This window comes from Equus przewalskii, chromosome 15 (genome assembly GCF_037783145.1).
Source record: "Equus przewalskii isolate Varuska chromosome 15, EquPr2, whole genome shotgun sequence".
Taxonomy (NCBI): Eukaryota; Metazoa; Chordata; class Mammalia; order Perissodactyla; family Equidae; genus Equus; species Equus przewalskii.
The window spans coordinates 47,325,373-47,338,991 of NC_091845.1; the positions used below are offsets into that span (position 1 = coordinate 47,325,373).

At 39.9% G+C, this 13,619-nt stretch overlaps 1 pseudogene; it reads left to right on the top strand.

Moving 5' to 3' along the window:
• Nucleotides 1-4,610: 4,610 nt before the first annotated feature.
• Nucleotides 4,611-5,957, top strand: LOC103547104 (UV excision repair protein RAD23 homolog B pseudogene; annotated as a pseudogene).
• Nucleotides 5,958-13,619: the final 7,662 nt, after the last annotated feature.

Below are 13,619 nucleotides of genomic sequence, written 5' to 3' on the forward strand. Positions count from 1 at the left end.
GGAACTTACAAAACAACTATTAAAACTAATAAGTTAATTTAGTAAGTTCTTAGGATACAAAATTAATTATATTGATATGTACTAGCAGTAAACATTTGGAAAATAAAATACTTTAAAAATACATTCCATTTTTGACAACATCAATAAACATAAAATACTTAAAAACTAGTTTAATGAACGATATATAAGACCTCAAAACTGGAAACTATAGGACAGTGCTCAGAGAAATTAAGGAAAATTTAAACAAATAGAGGTACAACATGATCAGGTACAGAAAGACTTAGTATTGTTAAGATATCAATTCTCCCCAAATTGATCTATAAACATACCATAATCCAAAATAACCCCAGCAGACAATTTTGTAGAAATTTACAACTCTTAAATTCATATGGAAGTGCAAAGGACCTATAATATACAAAGCAATCTTGAAAAAGAAGAACAATGTTGGAAAACTTACACTACTTGACTTCAAGTTTTGCTATAAAACATCATCAAGTCAGTGTGGTAGTGCCTACGATGGATCAATGGAACAAAACAGAAAGTCTAGAAATGACTTTTAGATTAGCCATTTGATTTTTCCACAAAGCCATAAAAGTAATCCAATGGAAGAAAGGAGACTCTTTTCAACAAAAGTTGCTAAAACAACTGTATATCCTGTTCACCCTCAACCCTCATCTCACACCACACACAAAATTACTTCAATATGAGTCTTACACCCAAACCATAAAGCTTCTAGAAGAAAACATAAGAGAATATCTTCATGACTTAGGGTAGGCAAATTTGTTTCTTAGACAGGACAACAAATGAGAGTAACCAATGAAACCAAGGAAAGAAACAATGTATAAATTAGACTTCATCAAAATTTTAAAACTTTTTCTTATCAAAACAAACCACTAGGAAAACAAGTAACCAAGCTACAGACCAGGAGAAAATATTCACAAAACATGTATCTGACAAAGGACTTATATTTAGGATATGCAAAGAATTCTTACAACTCCATATATATTCCTGTCATATTGGCAAACTTTCAACTATTGAACACTATAAGGATGTGGGGTAACAGAAATACTTATATATCTTTGGTAAGGGTTTAAATTGGTAGAAATCATTTGGAAAGTAATTTTCTGAATATAAGTAAAGCAATTCCATTCCTAGGTCCGTACCATAGAAATATTCTTTCTCACGTGTACACTGCTTTGCAGTAGCGATGAAAAAAGTTGAAAAAGAATTTAAACGTCTGTGTAATGGAATACAGTCATGTGCTGCACAATGATGTTTTGGGTCAACAATGAACCACATATACGATGGTGGTCCCATAAGGTTAGTATCATATAGCCTAGGTGTGTAGTAGGCTATACCATCTAGGTTTGTGTAAGTACACTCTATGATGGTCTCACAATAAAATTGCCTAACAACACATTTCTCAGAATATATCCCTGTCATTAAGCGACGTATGACTGTAGCATGTAACAGTGAAAAGACCTAGAGCTACAGATGCCAACATGGATGATTCTCACTAGTGTTGTAATGAGTGGAAAAAAATAGGGGAGGATACCTACAGTTCTGTACCATTTATATAAAATATTTAAAAATATAAATATTATATCATAATTTTAGGGGCACATGCACAGATAATTAAAATCTAAAGATATTTTTGAGAATAATAAACACAAAATAAAGAAAATGGCTAGCTATGGGGTAAAAGAGAAGAATGGGACCTTCAACTCTGTTTGTAATATTGTATTTCTTTGGCTATGGGTGGGGGTGGTCCACGGAGTTTGTTATAGTATTCTGTTAAAATTTTTAAATGTTATTAACAGTACCACTCAGTTGAATTTAATGTGCCTAACCAGAGATTTTTTTAAGAAAAAATAATTTTTCTTAGTTGTTTCATGTGTATACTGCTCATCCAAGGCTGTAAAGATCTACTGTAAATATTTATAATGATTACTCAGAGGTGATGCAAACAAAGACCATCAAGAGATTCTCATTAAAGCTGAATGTGACTCACTCTAACATTCTGAGCTGTCCAAGTTAAATTTCACTAAAACTTATATCTTCAGCCTAAAGCACATTGAAAGGTTATTATCAAAACAAAAGTTGGTGTGACTCAAACTTCTATATTAACTTGTGAAACATTTGAGCATTTTCATAACTCTTTATACCTGGCCTATACTCTTGGATTCACCACTGTTATCACTTAAAGTATCGTGTCCTCTCAACACTAGGAGTTATCTTCCTTTAAGGCATGTCATATTTCCTTTTCATTTCCTTTCTCAATGAATATGGCCATCACTATTTTCATAAGCACCCTAAACTAGGAAAGAGTTTAGGATCCATCACCCCTCCATTATCCAATCTGTTCAACAAGTCTTTTTATTTGTACCTTCAAAATGTCTCTCAAATACATCCTAACAGTCTATTCCCACTGCCATTGCCTTTCTCCAGATGAAACAAACTCCTGCCTGAACAGCCTCCTAATCAGCCCTCCACTTGTCAGGAATCAATTCCTTTGGGAAGCCCTTCCCTTCAAGTTGCCCATAAATCAAAAGTATCATTTTACTGGAAGGCACAGGTCTTACACTATTGTGGAAAATGGTTAGTTAGCAAGTATTCATTTTCCTAAGCAATCTTTCCGAATTATAAAATACTTGTTAGGTTACAATGACATACAGACTTTTGATTAGTAGAGAGAGAAAAATGGAAAGAGCATTGCTCCCAACCTGCAACAAACAAAAAAAGCTGGATAAACTTCAAATTAACAGTTTTTCTTGAACCCATCAAAGATTGAGGTCACAGAGCAAACAACTAATGTGAAATCTGGAGAGAGACAAGCATCTCCATGGAGAATCAGGAACCAAGCATTTGCTTACTTGGGGCAGATACTGTCAACTGTGATATGAGCTGGTAAAAAGATTTGGCTAGAAATTTTTAACAAATTGATAATGTCCAAGTGTGGACTAGTGTAAGAGTGTGATGCCCCTGGGGGGCACAGACATGAGAGTTCACATCCTCTTGCAAGCTTTTCCTCCAGGAACACTAGCAAGTACTCATAGGGGAGATCTGGAAGAATCATGAGAAAGCTCTCCCCTTGGGGTCAAACTCTGTCCAGACTCACTTCCTCTATCTCTTCTACGAAGCAAAGTCTTAATCTGCAAGAGGGAGGGAACAGCAGTCACTGCCCAGATGCATCCTGATCCATATCCCCTGTCTCCCCTAAGGAAAAAAAGCCTTAGTCTGCAGCAGAAAGAGCAATGAAACTGTAGCCTGCTGGCAGTGGTGGAAATATACCAGCATCTAGGGGAGGGGACCAGGAAAATAAACAAAGCTCTACCCCTGAGGAGGAGCAGGAATATGTGCTAGGCTCAGCATTACATCCAGAGAAAAGACAGGAACACTTGTGAAGGACACACCACAGAGACTCAGGTTCACAGTGCCTAAGACTGAGGCTTAATCAAAACATGAGCGAATGCTTCCTCCTCTGCCCCTACCACCATACTAACCAGCACTGAGTAAAAATAAACTGTAGAATACAGGTGGGACAATTGCAAGAGACAGATTTTCTCTTAGAAGTAAGGTAAAAGGAAGACTCAAAGCCAAGCAGGGAGCAAACTTCAGACCTTAACTCATCGCTAGATTAACACAAACTCTGACATAAAGATGTAGGAGAAGGGAAGCTGTGCTCATCTCTCAGTATAGCAAATATTTACCTCATATCTACTGCCCTATACCATAGGCCCAGTTTTCAATAAAAAAAATCAAGCTGAGAAAAAACACAGTCTGAAGAAACAAAGCAGACCAGCCCTGATGGCCTAGTGGTTAAGTTTGGCGCACTCTTCTTCAGTGGCCTGGGTTCGATTCCATACCACTTGTCTGTCAGTGGTCATGCTGTGGCAGTGGCTCACATAAAATAAAAAGAGGAAGATGAGCAACAGATGTTAGCTCAGGGAGAATCTTTCCCAGCAAAAATAATAATAATAATAATTAGAAAATAAAGGGGAATGTCTTGCACAGAAATCCACAAAAGATAAAAAAGGAAAGAGACAAAGCAATGATTAGAACCACATTAAGATATGACACAGATGTTAGAGTTGGCAGACAGGAAATTTAAAATAACTATGAAATGTCTTAAAGGTTCTAATGATAAAGATAGACAACATGCAAGAGCAGATAGGTAATTTCATCAAAGATGTGGAAACTATGAGAAAGAATCAAATGGAAAGGATAGAAATCAAAAACACTGTAGTGGAGATGAAAATTTCCTTGGATGGCCTCACCGGAAGATTGACAAAACAGAGGAAAGAACCAGTGAGGTTTTAGATAGGTCAATAAAAGTTACAGAGATGCAGGGGTGGGGGAGGGGGGCGCATCTCGGCGAGTCACGATGACAGCGGCCACCAGCCCGTGGTGAGCTAGCGGATTCTCTGCTGGTCCCGCAGAGCCCCTCGCGCCTCCTGCAGACTCCGGGGCTGCCGCCGGGCACGTGAGGGAGCACGACGGCCCGAGCTCACGGGGAAGGCTGCAGTCGCGGAGGCACTGGCGCGGCCGAGGGCCAGGGCTGAGGGAGAGGCCGCTCCACAGGGAGAATGCGACAAGCCCCCACCCTCCACCGCCTTCCTCCCGAGTGTACGAGGTGCGCGGGCGACCCCGGGGCCCCTCCAGGCCACAGACCCCGCCCAGCGGCCAGCACCCAGAGCAGGCCCGGCAGCCGAGCTGCGCGGCGGCACCATGCGGGTCACCCTGAAGACCCTCCAGCAGGAGACCTTCAAGATCGACATCGACCCCGAGGAGACGGTGAAAGAACTGAAGGAGAAGATCGAGTCTGAAAAGGGGAAAGATGCCTTTCCTGTAGCAGGTCAAAAATTAATTTATGCAGGCAAAATCCTCAATGATGATACTGCTCTAAAGGAATATAAAATTGATGAGAAAAACTTTGTGGTGGTTATGGTGACAAAACCCAAAGCAGTGACAACACCAGCACCAGCTACAACACAGCAATCAAATTCTGCCACCACTACCACATAGTTCCTCCACAGCACCAGCTGTGGCTCAGGCTCCAACCCCCGCCCCTGCCTTGGCTCCCACTCCCACGCCTGCATCCATCACTCCAGCATCAGCAACAGCATCTTCTGAACCTGCACCTGCTAGTGCAACGAAACAAGAGAAACCTGCAGAAAAGCCAGCAGAAACACCAGTGGCTACTAGCCCAACATCAACTGACTGTACATCAGGAGATTCTTCTCGGTCAAACCTTTTTGAAGATGCAACAAGTGCGCTTGTGACAGGTCAGTCTTATGAGAATATGGTAGCAGAGATCATGTCAATGGGCTGTGAACGAGAGCAAGTAATTGCGGCCCTGAGAGCCAGTTTCAACAACCCTGACAGAGCAGTGGAGTATCTTTTCATGGGAATCCCTGGAGACAGAGAGAGTCAGGCTGTGGTTGACCCCCCTCCAGCAGCTAGTACTGGGGCTCCTCAGTCTTCAGTGGCTGCAGCTGCAGCAACCACGACAGCGATGACTACAACAACAAGTTCTGGAGGACATCCCCTTGAATTTTTACGGAATCAGCCTCAATTTCAACAGATGAGAAAATTATTCAACAGAATCCTTCCCTGCTTCCAGCATTGCTACAACGGATAGGTCGGGAAGATCCTCAGTTACTTCAGCAAATTAGCCAACACCAGGAGCATTTTATACAGATGTTAAATGAACTGGTTCAAGAAGCTGGTGGTCAAGGAGGAGGGGGTGGAGTGGGCAGTGGAGGAAGTGCAGAAGCTGGAAGTGGTCATATGAACTACATTCAAGTAACGCCTCAGGAAAAAGAAGCTATAGAAAGGTTAAAGGCTTTGGGATTTCCTGAAGGACTTGTGATACAAGCATATTTTGCCTGTGAGAAGAACGAGAACTTGGCTGCCAAGTTTCTTCTACAGCAAAACTTTCATGAAGATTGAAAGGGGCTTTTTTTTAATCTCACACTTCACACCAGTGCATTACACTGACTTTGTTCACTGGATTGTCTGGGATGACTTGGACTCATATCCACAATACTTGGTATAAGGTAGTAGATTGTTGGGGGTAGGGAGGGAGGGACCTAGGATACAGGGCAGGGATAAATACAGTGCATGTCTGCTTCAATTAGCAGATGCCGCAAATCCACACAGTGTGTAAAATACTATACAACCAAAACCAGCTTTTGCAGGTCTTTATTTCTTCTATAAAACAATAGGTAACTTTTCCTAGGTTTCACTCTTTATAGTGTACTAGATCCAGAAATTTAGTGTAATGCCCTGCTTTATATTTCTTTGACTTAACATTGGTTTCAGAAAGAATCTTTGCTACCTAGAATCTACAGGCTCTATTTCATGGCAACACTGGATAAATGGCTTTGTGAAATTGAAAAAAATTTTGGAGCAACTGTAAACAGAAATGCCAAATTATTGATGGTTTTTGTTGCTGCTTCAAATAAGTATAAAATTAACGTGTAAGGAAGCCCATTCTTTCATGTTAAATACTGGGGTGGGAGAGGAGTGAAAGGGAACCTTTTCTTAAAATGAAAATAATTACTGCTATTTTAAAATGTCTTGATCATCGAATGGTGAGACCCTTCTAACATGATTTGAGAAGCTGTCCGAGTATAGGCAGAGTTATTTTCCTGTTGACATTTTTTTGGTTTGTTTTGGGGAAAAATTGGTAGGTGTCTAATTACTGTTTACTTCGTGGTTATATTGCAGTAAAAGTTTTAAAACCACCATTGCATGTTTGCTTTTGATGTATCCCTTTGTGAAATTAGCACTTTGGGGCCAATGGAGAAAGGCAGCATTCACTCTCCCTCTTCCCCTTCCCCCAGCAGAAATGTGTTCATCAGCAAGTCGTCAGTTCAAACTGCTGCCTTTTTTTAAACCCACAGAATGCTGATTCAGTTCAAAATTAATGCAGATGTTTCAAAACTGGGTTTCTGATATTTGTAAGTGTTTTTCCTTATTAGATAAGAGTGTATGACCATCAAAGTCATTAGGATTATATTGCTTTCATAAAGAGAAGTGGACAGAACTATATAATCCAGCATCTTTTATTGCTTTTGAAAGACTGGCAGAATCTTTTGGAAGGGTTGGGAGAGGCAGCTGGAAAAGTACTTTGGAAAATATACAATCAAGATCTCTCATGACATATTAAAAGAAAAATCTTAATAGCAAAAAAAGAAAGTTACAGAGATGCAGAGATGGGCAAAGATGCAAAGTGTAATTAGAGTGTTAAATTCCCTACTATCATTGTGTTGCTGTCTATTTCTCCTTTGATGTCCATTAATAATTGCTTTATGTATTTAGGTGCTCCTATGTTGGGTACATAGATATTTGCAAGTGTTATATCCTCTTGTTGGGTTGTTCCTTTTATCACTATGTAGTGCCTTTCTTTGTCTCTTGTTACAGTTTATGTTTTAAAGTATATTTTGTCTGATATAAGTGTTACACCCCAGCTTACTTTTCATTGCCATTTGCATGGAGTATCTTTTTCTATCCCTTCACTTTCAGTCTGAGTGTCTTTAGGTCTGAAGTGTGTCTCTTGTATTCAGCATATGTATAGGTCTTGTTTTTTATCCAATCAGCCACCTTATGCCTTCTGACTGGAGCATTTAGCCCATTGACGTTTACAGTACGTATTGATAAGAATATACTTATTGCCATTTTGTTGCTTTTTTTCTGGGTGTTTTAGTAGTTCTTCTCTGTTCCTTTCTTCTTCACTTGCTCTCTTCCCTTGTGGTTTGATGGCGTTCTTTAGTATTATGTTTGGGTTCCTTTCTCTTGATTTTTTGTGTATTTATTACAGGTTTCTGGTTTGTGATTTCCATGAGGTTCATATATAATAACCTCCATGTACAGCAAATCTATACTAAGTTGACGGTCTCTTAGGTTTGACCTCTTGCTAAAAGCTTTATTCTTTTACTCCCCACCTCCTGCATTTTATGTTTTTGATATCATATCTAACCTCTTTTTTTGTGCGTGTGTATCTGTTACCCTCTTATCATGGAAATAGTTAATTTTAGTACTTTTGTCTTTTGATCTTCATATTAGCTTCATAGGTGGTTGATCTGCTACCTTTACTATATATTTGCCTTTGTCAATGGTTTTATTACTTTTTTTTGGATAATTTTCTTATTCCTCTTTGTGGTCTTCTCTTTCCCACTTAAATAAGTCCCTTTAGCATTTCTTGTAAGGCTGGTTTCTTGGTGATAAACTCCCTTAGTTTTTGCTTGTCTGGGAAACTCTTTATCTTTCCTTCCATTCTGAATGATAAACTTGCTGGGTAGAGTATTCTTGACTGTAAGTTTTTTCCTTTCAGCACGTTAAATATATTGTGCCACTCCCTTCTAGCCTGTAAAGTTTCTGCTGAGAAATCAGCTGATGGTCTTATGTGGTTTCCCTTTTATGTAGCTTGTTGTCTTTCTCTTGTGACTTTTAGGATTCTCTCTTTATCTTTAATTCTTGACATTTTAATTATAATGTGTCTTGATGTGGGCCTCTTTGGGTTTATCTTGTTTGGTGCTCTCTGTGCTTCCTGTACCCGGATATCTGTTTCCCTCCTTAGGTTAGGAAAGTCTTCAGCTACTATTTCTTCAAATAGATTCTCTGCCCCTTTGTCTCTCTCTTCTCCCTCTGGGACACCTATAATATGGATGTTAGTGTGATTGATGTTGTCCCAGAGGTCACTTTGACTGTCCTCATTCTTTTTAGTTCTTTTTTCTTTTATCTGTTCAGCTTGGGTGATTTCCTCTAGTCTTTCATCCACCTCACTGATCTGTTCTTCTGTATCATCTACTCTGCTATTAGTCCCTCTAAGGAATTTTTTATTTCCATTATTGTATTTTTCATTTCTGATTGGTTCTTTTTTATATTTTCCAGTTCTTTGCTGACCTTCTCACCGAGTTCATCCATTCTTCTCCCAAGATCAGTGAGCATCCTTATGACTATTAGTTTGTACCCTTTATCAGGTAGATTGTTTATCTCTGCTTTGTTTAGGTCTTTTTCTGAGGATTTGTCCTGTTCCCCTATTTGGAATATATTCCTTTGTCTCCTCATTTTGCCTCTTTCCTTGTGCTTATCTATGTTTTAGGTAGATCAGCTATGTCTCCTGATCTTGGAGAAGTGGCCTTATGTAAGAGATATCTTATGAAGCCCAGCAGTGTGCTTCCCTCTCATCACCAGTTCCAAATGTTCCAGGAGTGTCCCCTGTTTGGGATACATGTGTCCTTCTGCTGCACAGGGTTGCTCTTGCTGCAGGTACATGAGGAGGCTAGGCTGTCCCTCTGGCCAACCAGTTGTAATGCTCGGCTGCATGTGGCTGCTATGGTACCTCAGTCACTTTATCAGGCATGGGGAACCCCAACACAGTTGGCTGCAAGGTCTAATTGCACATACCTGCTGCAGTTTTTCTATCAAGTGAGTAGACCTCAAGTGTGGCTGTTTGCTAGGCTCAGGGGTTTACAATTGCTGTAGGCCTCTGGCCTGCAAGGCTGTTGTCAGCCCTCTCAGGAGTGCAGCTGGGTGGGGCCAGCCCTAGGCATGATAGCACTCAATTGTTTCAGGTGTTGGAAGGTGAGACTGATCCCCTATGTGGCTGTTTGAGAAGCACAGGTGTTCTTCAGCTGATAAGCTCCATCACTCACAGGTCCACACACTCCATCAACACAGTCTGCCCTGAGCACACACTGCAACCCTCTGAAGGGGACTCACTCACCCCACTGCAGAGGCCCTACACACTCCCTGTGCACATGCTCCAATTCTCTGAAGGACACTCACTCACCCTGCTGCAGGCCTACCCCTTGTGCAAGGCCTCCCTCTCACACATGCCCTGCCCCACAGAGGCAGAACCACTCACCCTGCTGCAGAGGTCCCACAGACCCTGCCTGTGCAGGCCCACAAGTTGCCCAAGGGTTGGTGTTGTGTGGAGCCAGTCCCTAGATCAGGCTGCCTGCCATGGCTGAGCTGGATTAAATTGGTGTTATAGTGGGTGTGGCTGACCCCTGCACTATCAGACAAGGGGAAGAACTCCAGTGGTGTCTGCAAGAGTCTGTGTCAGCAAATCTGTGCTAAGTCACAATAATGGCTGCCACCAATGTCTCAGTCGCTGGGGAGGTGTCCCAGCCTGGGGAGGTCTCACCTCTTACTGAGATGTGCCCAGAGTCTATCAAGTGAGTCTCTTTTTACCAAAAGACTGTGCACCTTTCTTTCTGGTGATTTTAGGTTGCTTTCTGAAGCACGTGAATTTGTGTGTGGGCCCTTGAAGAACAGGCTTTACTTTCCCTTATGTCCAGTAGCTTTTCTGAGGGTATTCCCCATTGTTGTTAATAGCCAGCAAAGCCAGATATTAGGATACTTGTCTTGGTTGTGCTGAGTCCAAAAGCTGTTTATTGTGGCAAAGCTTTCCTGCTCAGATCCCCCACTCCTCCAGGAAAAGCTTTGTACCTTAAGATTTCTCCTAGCTGTGAAGCACTGTGGCTAAAATGTAGCATTTTCCTCTCCAGAAAGGAATTTCTGCCTCTTCCACCTCAGTCAGCACTGTCTCTTGTTGTGGGTTTTTTTAAATCCAGTTTTCAGTTCTTTCTAAAAGGAAATTGTTCCAAGAGTAGTTGTAAATTTGTTGTGCCTATGAGAGGAGGTCAGTTCACAGACTTCCAGTGCCGCCATCTTGACACCAGATCTGGAGTAGTTTTATTGATTTCAGACAAAGTAGATTTTAGAACAAGGAAGATTATCAGCAATAATATGAAACAAAAAAATTAATTTAAAGCCTAATTTAAAACCTTATGACAATATCGCAGAAGGCAAAAAATAGTTTCAGGGAATCTTAATGTTCAAACTGAACTTTAATTTCATATATACTTTTACTTAGATTTTCTTACTGTATATATACATTTATTAAATAAAGAATTACTGACATTTTGTCATCTAGAAGCATTAACGAAAGTCAGATATCTTTCTGATTCCCACAAATAGTTTGTTACTTTGCTGGATGATTTTGTCTTTTTAGACAAATTGGTAGGGAAACACACCAGCAGTCTATTGAAAATGTTTTAAGCTGTTGATATTTAATGCATTCTCTTCTCATTGTTGCCTGATGGAAGCACAATCAGAGATCCAAGTAGGAGTGAACTAAATTGCCTTCTTTGGCTATTGGGAATACTGTTCATGCTTGCCTGAAGGTAGATAAGAGAAAGGAATCTATGAGTTTGTTTCCTATTCTTGCAGTATTTTCTCCTTTGGGAGATATTAGAATTGGTGCCAGAGCATTTGTATATATCTGCCAGGAGATTTTAAGTCACTTTATCTTTGAGTTAGAGGGTAATATTGCTTTACGAAGTTATGTAGGGTAAATTGACTGATAATTCTTGACTTCAAGGCTGGATTAATGATATATTTATAAGTATATTTTATTGCTAATGTATAGTAACATTCAAAGGGCATATAAATAATGAAACAAACATTTGCAACGTAGGGCTATTATAATACACCACCAATCATTTTTAACTAATCTGATTAAATTGACATTATGTTAGGAGTTTTGAAGTTCCTAATAAAAAGCCAAGAATAAAGGATTCCCAAGGGTGGTAACTAAAGGTAGTAATGATTCTAATATGCACACTAATCCATTTATCATGAAATAGTTATTAACTGAATATTATGACTGATTAAAATACCTGAAAGAAAATAATGCATGTGAGTAGACTGTTACCTTGGCGCACCTCAAAATAGATTCATAGGTGTTGATAACATTAATATTATTAATAAGATTCATGCAGGACTGTAGGCAAATAATTGCTGAAAATGTCACAGCATTTAATAGGCTTCCAGCTACTCTGAGGTGGGAAAAAACCTACTGGCGCTGGAGAGTCTTGGATTCTGGTTTTGCTATTATCATATTGTACAACTTCAGGCAAGACACTACAGCCGTGCATGTCTGCATGTGTGTCTCCATTTCCTCAACTGTAAAAAGATGTCAAACAATTCCCCAGTGATCTGTAGGGTCAAATAAAGTGAGATGATAGATAAGTACTTATGTGGGAGAAGATTATGAATGTGGGTGAAGACCATGTGGATTGCCTCATAATTCAGAAGCACAAATGCTTTAGTCTTATTTATTCTACTGCCTGCCTCAGCAACACAGCTGCTTTGATGTCAGGGTTTTAGATGACCAATTGTCTTTTTACCAAATCCAGAAAATACATGATAAATGTCAATACATGAGAGTGGTCTTCATCTTAAGCTCTCCTCAAAATAAAGTAACTTCTCTTCTTATTTCTGGGTTTATGAGTAGACTACAAATTAATCTAAAATGTACCATTTGAGAAAGATAGCTGTGGTGATATTGGAGAATCAAAGAATCAAAGTGATTATTTTATCACATTTTATTTTTAAATTTTTTGGTTTGGGGTTTTTTGGGGGTTCTTTTGCTGAGGAAGATTAGCCCTTAACTCACATCTGTGCAAATCTTCCCCCACTTTATATGTGGGTCGCTGCCACAGCATGAGTGATGAGTGGTATAGGTCCGTGCCCAGGATCAGAACCCAGGAACCTGGGCCACCAAAGCAGAGCACACTGAACTTAACCACTATGCCACAGGGCCGGCCCCTAAATCATATTTTATTTTAAAATTTAAAAAGATAAAGATGCTTCAAAGGGAGGAAATAACATTTGCTGACAACTTTGTGTGTGTTATGTCTCAACTCCTGACAGTATCACCCACGTTTTTACTGTTAAGCAAAGTAAAATTCAAAGGGGAGAAAAATCAATTGTCTAAACTTCCTTTCTTGGATATCCTTGTTTTGACCAACTCCAAGCTCATTCACTTTCCAACTTATCACAATCTGTGAAAGAAACTAAACAGAAGGCCAAGAGCACAGTCAAATTCCTTTGAAAACTATTCAGTTTCCCTCAAAGAACACTATCCCCAAACACTTACTTTTAATATTTTCAGTCTTCATTTCCCATGACATACACTGAGTTTTGAAATTTCTAAAGTTCCTGTTAAACTTGACCTATTTCTGAAATTTATTTTTTTATTTTTTAATTTTAATTTAATTTTTTTTTGAGGAAGGTTAGCCCTGAGCTAACATCTGCTGCCAATCCTCCTCTTTCTGCTGAGGAAGACCAGCCCTGAGCTAACATCCATGCCCATCTTCCTCTACTTTATATGTGGGATGCCTACCACAGCATGGCATGCTAAGTGGTGCCATGTCCGCACCCGGGATCCAAACCAGCGAACCCCAGGCCGCCAAAGTGGAATGTATGACCTTAACTGCTGTGCCACCAGGCCGGCCCAGTATTGTGCCCCATCTGAGGATCAAACTTTCTGAAATTTAAAAAGTTGATTTTACAGTCAACAGACTCTCTAGAAAAATGCCAACATGAATATTGACATTTCAGAGAGCTCCCAACATAAAGTTACTTCCATCCATTTTAGTTGAATCTCAAGCAATCAGAGCTCTGTATCCAAAGGTTTACTTGCCCAAATTAATGTATAAAGTGAGAGAGAAACCAGGACAGTAAATAGTGCCTTTCATTTGTCCATGATGTTTATAAAGTTTTAGGTTTGGACATTGTAGCTACAAATCTCAAGATATCCT